Source organism: Ursus arctos, unplaced genomic scaffold (assembly GCF_023065955.2).
Source record: "Ursus arctos isolate Adak ecotype North America unplaced genomic scaffold, UrsArc2.0 scaffold_26, whole genome shotgun sequence".
Lineage (NCBI taxonomy): Eukaryota > Metazoa > Chordata > Mammalia > Carnivora > Ursidae > Ursus > Ursus arctos.
The window spans coordinates 19,605,820-19,614,355 of NW_026622941.1; positions in this window are offsets into that span (position 1 = coordinate 19,605,820).

Here is an 8,536-nt window from a genome sequence, read left to right on the forward strand (position 1 = left end):
GGTGGAGGAACCAGAAACTAGGAAGCATTTGGTTCAGTTGGTAAAGCCTCAATTTGGGGGGAAAAAAGAATGCCAACAGATGTGCTCTGAGCTTCATTTAGTCCAAGATTTGTTTCCACTGTGTTCTTTCTGAACACTCCTTCTGTTCCCAAAGAAAGTCCATCTGGACATATGTTAAATAAATGGTGCAGAGGCCTGAAAAGAAATTGGATGATTGATAGATAGATAGACAAATGATTAGATAGATAGATGATAGATAGATAGATAGATAGATAGATAGATAGATAGATAGATGATAGATAAATAGATAAATGATAGATAGATAGATGATAGATAGATGATAGATGATAGATAAATAGATCCACCCAACCTGGTTTTGCAGGACTCAGAGAGACAGGAAACCAGAAGAATAAAAGAATGTGAGTCCAAATTTTGTATCTGCTTCTGGTTGTTCTGTAGCCAACCTTGCTCCTTGGTGTCCTCCTCCTCCCTCTCCTCTTCCTATTGTTTCTGCCCCATCGTGGGTTTGGCTTATGTAGCTGGCTCCATCCTCAGTGCCAGGGGCGCCATAGGCCTCTGCTCCTCCTACCCTCACTATCCAGGACCAAAAAGGACCCTAAGCTCTTGGGCCCCTTCATCATGAGGTTCAAGCTAAATCCCTCCCAAATCAACATGAAGGGGTCCATGGGCTCCCCTGGACTTAAACCTCCCACCTCAGATTTCCCCACAGGTTCCCAGGTAAAAAAGTGACAGTGGGGAACACATTGATTGACTTTTAACAGAGACAGGTGCAACATGTTCCATAGTAAAGCTAATGCAAGTTTGTTGGTTTAATTCAAATAGATCTTTAGAGTTATCAGCATTAAGTACAAAACTTTTATTCTACCAAAGTTTAGTAAAGGTCAAAGGAGCTCCTGTTATTTCTGTTGCAAATCATATGGAAAATGGTGATTTAAAATGATGGTTAATTGTGTCTGTCTCATACAGTTTTCATCAGTAATTGATAAGAACAAGTAGGTTGAATAAACACAAAGGTTCATAGCTTTCGAAATCTCTGGCAAACTAAGACTTTAAAGTTTTGTTAAGTTAAACAATAAATTGCACTGAATTCATTGACTACCTAAGTTTTTTTCCAGAAACAACAGATCACTAAAGTATTGCTTACTGAACATATTTTATCTGCTTTCTTCTTATTGCACAGAAGCTGAAGATACTCAGGTCTGTTGGTAAATAGGCCTTATGCTTTATTAAAAAGATTGTACTATGGGGAAGCATGATTCTAGAGCGTATTCATAGATTTCTGATCTAAACAATTCTGGTGGAACAGACAGTTCACAATTGGTTACTGCTTACTTTTCCCTGGAGACTAAGGCTTCTAAGAGATAAAATTCTGCCAAATGTCATTAAAACTGATGGAAAGGGTAAGGAAAGCATCAGTATGTGGGAAAGTAGGAGATGTGTGAGGAAGGTATAAGAAACAAGAATATATATATACTTTTTTTTTTTTAAGATTTTATTTATTTATTCGACAGGATAGAGACAGCCAGCGAGAGAGGGAACACAAGCAGGGGGAGTGGGAGAGGAAGAAGCAGGCTCATAGTGGAGGAGCCTGATGTGGGGCTCGATCCCATAACACAGGGATCAAGCCCTGAGCTGAAGGCAGACACTTAACTGCTGTGCCACCCAGGCGCCCCTAGAAACAAGAATATATTTCTGTTGAGGTCAAATAAAGTAATTTTATCCTAAAATCAGACTATTTAGAAAGAGAGGGCTTAGGACAACATCTAATGAAAAAGAAAGTTGTAGAAGGTTTGTGAAGGGAACCTTTGGAAAATAATTTTTTGTGTGGTCAGGACTGACTCAGATTGAAATGACTAGATGTTAAAAGTACACTGGTATTGATAAAGGAACAGAAGGCAAGCTGAGGACAAAACAGAAACTGACACCCCGCAAATCCCCCCCATGGGGTGTACATGACATTCCTCAGGCACTCCTGGCTGCCTTAAAGGACAAAGAAATAGTTAACCTTTAGATACCACAATGCTGCAAGACTTGAGTCTCCCTCAGTTTGCAAATGTCTTAGCAGTTTACAAGAACAAAGCATTTCTATCAATAACCCAGCTTCCGCAAGGGAATGTAGATACAATTAAACATCCTTATAATCTGCAGCCTCCAGGAAGTTCCCAACCATCTTACTGTTAATGCCTTGCTAGAGGGGAAAAAAAACATTAACTTGACAATGTCAAGGCCTCCTGTATCCTGTGAATCTTCTTTAACATATGAAAGTACTTTCTCAACCTCCCTTTTTCCTTACCTTCCCCAACCCCATGGTATATCATCAGCCACCCCTCACAACCCAGGTGCAGCTGCTCTTTCTGCCCACGGGTCCTGTCCCCCTGCTTTAATAAACCACCAATTTTGCACCAAAGACACCTCAAGAATTTTTGTTTTGGTCGTCGGCTCCGGACTCCACCCCACTGAACCTCACATATATTCCCCAACCCCATCAGGTATAAGATTGAAATCCTGCTTTTCCTTCTGTTAAAAGACCAAGTTTTCTTAGATTGTTGGCTGCTCTTGATAAGAAATCGTAAATTACTTTTTTTTTTTCTTTTCTTTGTCTTCCCTGAAAACCAGGTTCTGTGTTTTATCTTATCAGGTCTTTGATCACTTACAAGAACTAAAACTTCTCAGTATTAAAGGAACTAAGTTTGCAAACAACCATAACCCTCTGTGGAATCTCTTACTGCCAGCTTGGTTAAATAGATGATAAAAATTAAGTTTTGTAATGATCTCTAATCCTTTTTAGGTGTGTGCTTTAGAACTTTCTGAGGATTTTAACAAACTTCCCAAAATTTGCGTTGTAAACGAAATCTTTTGGGCTTGTTTATTTGTTATGTTAAATTACATGACAAGCATTATCAAACACAATGATGATACACCTTCTTAAGTTAGCGTGAGTACATGCTATAAGTGTTCCAGAAATTTTAGGAAATTCCTGAATTTTAATATGTCCTGGTTATGGGTCATCACTTGACATTCTTACTTTTGTAATGCTGTGTGTCATAGAAGAAACCCCATTTCCTTCTCAAGTGCATTATGGTGAACTCTCATCAGATCTTGAAGCATGTCCATTTTTGAAGCTTTTGTCCTTTATACTTATTGTTCTGATGCTCTTGCAAAATGTGTTTCATCTTCAAGGAGATTCATGGAAAGGACTTTTGACAAATGCAGGGTTTTGATATCTAAAAATCATAAAACTAGACAGGGTAAGAATTTGTGGAACTAATGGAGAGGCTGCACTTAAACAGAACAAGAATTAGTGATCTGGGACTGAATGAATTGAGAAAGATGATTATACTTTTTAGGACTCTTACTTGAAACATTGCTGGTTTTGTAATGTTGGGTCTTCCAGATTTAAGGAAACTTTCTCTTAAGATATGTATGTCTTACAGAAACATGATAAAATATTCCTTTGTGAACAAATTGAAACATTTAACTTTTCTCTCAACCTGAACCCTCCAGATTCAGAAACTCTCTGTGAATATTCTTTCTTTAATGGTAGTTGCAGGTCTTTGCATAAGGTCAGTAAGAATCTGTTCTCCTTATGACAGGACATCACTGGAAACATTGGTTATTTTACCAAGGCTCTGACTGGAAGGTCATGTTTGAGAGAGACCTGCATAGACTCAGATATGACCATGGAGCTTTAAGGAACTAAGGGTGACTTGATGAGCCAATAAAGCCCCTTGGAAACGTTAGCCAGATCCCTGGCTTACAAAGTTCCAAGGTAGTCTTACTAGGTAAGTAAAGAAAATCACTTGCTGACAGGTGCAGAAAACCTCGGGATATTTGGGGGGCTTCCAGAAGAGGAATCCACCCAAATCTAAAGTATTGAAGGCAAGTCTGATAGTAGATATTTGACTTGGCCTCTGGCTTGGAGAGGTTTAAGTTCAATCTAGAGATTCCTTATGAGAAGGTCCAGCAAAACAAGTTTTAAAGAATCTATAAGGTCGATTGCTATTCTTGCTGACCTTAAATAATTAGGGCAACTTTGTTAACATTGGACTTGTTTTTCAAATGCAGTAGTCTGGATTTGGCTGTCTTTGGAAAGGAGGGTGATTTTAGAGAGAAAAATTACGTTCTAATAATTAACCTTTGTGGATGTTAAATTCTAGTTCTGATTAACTGTTTCTGAATAATTGTTGTTTGCCTAAGCTAGACAACTTGAGGTAAACATCAGAGAATTTGACACAATAGCTCATGTATAGACAAGCTTCGTGACAGGACCCCATGGGCATATGGTCACTTGAACAACTGAACAATAAGATGGACTCCCTGACAATTGTGTAAGCCAATGATCACCTTGACCAGTTCTATGTGGCTGGAATAACAAATCACTCCTTAAATGCCAGAGCATACCCCACTCCATGGTGCTAACTGTGAACTTGTGGAAGTAGTGGATGGCCCACTTTCCTTGTGACTGAATAGAGGATGGACTTGGGGACCCATAATCCCAGACCAGTCTTCTCCCACTTGTCAGTGATTCCTCTTGCAAACTTAGGATAATGTTAAGGCCAGACATCAGGCAAAGAGGGCTTCTTGACCCCTCATTCTAACCTGCTTTATTTAACTGTCCCTTGTATCTCAGCCCCATATATTAAAGATGGGTCAAGGTGTTTATGCCACTTTGTCAGTGCCTATCAGGTTCTTCCTGATGTCTGACCACCATTCCTCTTGCTGTGTCCAAAGCCCCCTCCTCACAGATGCTGCCCTTAAAACTCATATTCCCAAGGAATAACTGAGCAGGCAGTGTGTGGAGAGGAGTGACAAGAATGGGAGGGAGGGAGAGTCTGCAGGGGGAAATCAAAAGTTGAAGAAGCCAGAGCAGAGGGAGTGAAAGGTATAAAACATTATCCACAACTCCACCAGATGGTTATAGAAAGAAATAGGCCCAGTGAGGTGCGAAAACAGGAAGAGGGAGAGGAATGGGGAGCAGATAGCTTTTCTGTGGGAAAACAATGTGTGCAGGACACCACTTGCAGAGAAGCTGGTCCCAATGGGGTGGGGGAAGACTGAAGAGAGGTGAGGACTGCAACTTCAATTAGAGGAACTTATGGTCACCTAAGTAAGACCTTCTCAACAGTCTGAGCTGTCCCTCAGCACGACCAAGTAGGGCAGGGCCATTGTGAGGACAACCACTACTCTTGAGCAAGCAAGTAAAATGTGTTATCCTAGCAGGAAGTGAGCTCAGGAAAGAGTGGGTATAAAAGCTGCAAGCTCCAGTCTCAGAGTCCTCTTACCCACTCCCAAGCCTTTCCTAGTGGAGCCATTGCTCTGCAAGAGACGGAAACCAATGCTACCAACCTGTGCCAGGAGGAGAGAAGTAGGAAAAGTGGTCAAAAGAAGACCCTGCTAATGAAGGAGCTAGCTGAGGCTGCTGGGATACTGGCAGACTGCCTGCTCCTCACAGCCTGGGTTCACTTTAGCTTTGGAGCAGGGATGAGGGCAGAGGATAATGGGGAGGCGGTCTCTAAAGTCACTCAGGGGATATCTTCCCTGCCTGCAAAAGGCCAAAAGGCTTGACCAGGTCTCCCAGGAAGTACAGAGCCCAGAACACACTGAAACTGAGGTGGGAGGTGAGAAGGAATCTCTGTGACAGCAATCAGCCTCTCTCTTTGTGTATTTCTGTCTCCCATCTTTTCCCTAGTTTCTCACATCCTGGGGCATTATTTCAGAGGCCACTACCTTGATCTGTCTCCAGGTCTCTGGCAAGATCAAAGCTCTTAACACCTGTTTTGCTTGTGGACTCCTAGGCTGGAGAAGAGGGGGTAGGGTCCATCCTGAGGCAAGAAGAGGGCCCAGACTTCCCCACTTTCCAAGAGAGGGTGAGATGGGAATTTGGACCCAAGAAGGAACCAATTATAGATTGGGTTGACCAACATGCCCCCTGTTGGGAAGGCTGTTATTCTCTTCCTGTTACTGATTTTATTATTATTGATCTTCAGGTTAAAAATTGAAATAACTCATAAAAACAGTAGGGTAGGGGGTGCATGGGTGGCTCAGTGGGTTAAATGTCTGATTCTTGATTTTGGCTCAGGTTATGATCTCAGGATTCTGAAATGGAGCCCTGTGTCAGACTCCCTACTGGACATGGAGCCTACTGGGGACTTTCTATCTCCCTCTCCCTCTGGCTCTACCCACCCTGCTCTTCTGCTCTCTTTCTCTCTAAAATTAAAAAAAAAATAGTACAATAAGTATATTAGAGTGACCAACTGTATACCACATGCGGAAGTTATATAACAATTCTTTATCTCTGTGTTAAGCCCTGTGGAGAGAATATAAAAATATATAAGGTACAGTCTCCTGCTCCAGAAGCTTACAGGTGAGTGTGGGAGGAAGGGAGACATAAGGTAAGCACACTTGAAGACAGTGTGCAGAGACACAGCTATGGTAGATTGACACAAAAGAGTAGAGGAGGTCAGAAGAAATAAATTGCTTCTTACACTGATTATCCAGTTAGTCGTGGGCAGCAGGTAACATTTAAACTGGACTGTAATGATTGTGTAGGATTTCAGTAATTAGTGATTGGGAAGAAAGAATTCCAAAGAAAGACATAGCTACTGGGAAGGATTTCTTGACTTTGGGTATCACTTGATATTGAACTTCTGTTTATTATGAGAGAGTGAAATGCAAGGACCAGTGAAATTCAAGGTAAAAGTGCAAAAGCTGGAGGCTTTCTATAGGGAAGACAGGAGCCTTTGGTCCCTACCAGGGTATAACCCCTTAAGCAGTCATCTGGTCTCTCCTTAAAGCTTTTGAAAGATGTAACTTTCTAATATCCTGGACAGAGTTCAGAATTCCTATTTCATCCCACAACTTCGCCTCCTCAATTAGTATATCACGTTATAACACATTTGATTAAGGGACAGTACCAACCAGAGGGGAGGGATGACAACTATGACCTTCCCAGTCCCATTCAGACCATCATATGAAGTAGGGGAAACAGAATTGGCCAAAGTCCAGACCCATGCAATGCTTGCTCCAGGGGAGCCCCTGAGGACTAGGCAGACCCCAGCAAGGGCACAGCAGGCATGTTTCCAAAGTCAGAAGAATGCCAGAACCTGCCATTGTGACTGGCATGGGAAGCCTGGAGACAGGAGGGTGCCAGGACCCAACTTCTCCCTCTTCTCCAAATTGAATTTCCCCAGTCTAGGTGAGTTGCCAATTCCAAAGTTTTCTGATTTTCCATAGTGCTCACCTGAGGCCAGACACCTCTAATTGATCATCTCAGGCCAGTGCTTCTCAAACCTTAAAGACCATACAGATCGCCTGGGAACCTGTTAAAAATGCATATTCTGATTCAGTAGGTCTGGGTTGTGGCCTAAGAATCTGTATTTCTACAAGTTCCCAGGTGACATCCATGCTGCTGATCCATGGACCACAGCTGAAGAGCAGGGTCTAGATGACCGTAGCAGTTGCACAAGTGGTCTCCCAAGAAGAGTCTATCTGCCCACATCCTTCTGTCTGTCTATCCTCCAGATGGCGATAATCATATCTCATCCCTTCCTGATTCAGGAATCTTGCTCCAGGGCACAATACACAATACAAACCTGGCCGATAAATTCCCTTCAAATGTGAAAAAACACATCCCTCACAAGAGTCACATTCTTTCATGACTCTTAAAGGTCTATGTAGCCTAGAATCACTATCCCATTTCTTTCCAGCTCACCTGGCCCCCTTTTTTCCCCCCAAATTACTCCATAGACAACCTCCTGCGGGAAGTGTGTCTTGACCAATATCTCTCTCAGTTTCTACTTATAGCTTCCTTTCCGAAGTAATGATGCTTCAAACCCTATCCAGTTCCTAATTTTCTCCTGTTTCAGTCCACTTTTATTCTCATTTGGGGTGAATTCTCTCTCCCCAAAGAATCTTAGATGCTCTCACAAGGTTTTTGCACCAGCCTTTCAAAAAAGCATGTAAAGGAGTAGGTAAGTATATGGATAACCTGGCCTCCTCAGGCTTCCCTGGGGTCATCTACTCCCTCTTAGGAAAATGAAAAATTCCATAAGTAAGAAAGTAGCTTCTTATCCCTCCCCCTCAGCGCAGGGCCCATACTTAAATACAATAGAAAAACACTGGCCCTACTAGGCCAACTATAAAACTCTGACTACATCAAAAAGATGCTTATTGTAATAGCGCAAGCTGGAGCCAGTCTTGTCTTCTGGGATTCCCTGGCATCAGGTAGAACTGGTGGAGTCTCCTATCAATTTTACTACTTCTGGCCCCTCCCCAAATCTCAGAATAGATGGAGCAGGAACAGGGGAGTTCATGTCGGGCATTCTCCTTCCCCAGGTCTGTATATTCCCTATTGCTCTTTGAATAAGCAAACCTGTTCTTACTGTTGGGTCTAGAGGAAATGCAGAACCTTCTCCTGGCCCCAACCAAGATTCCACTCTGATGGAACAGACAGGATAGGTCCAGAATTCAGGCATAACCACAGAAAGGCAAAACTAGATGTGCCTGGGTACAGGTC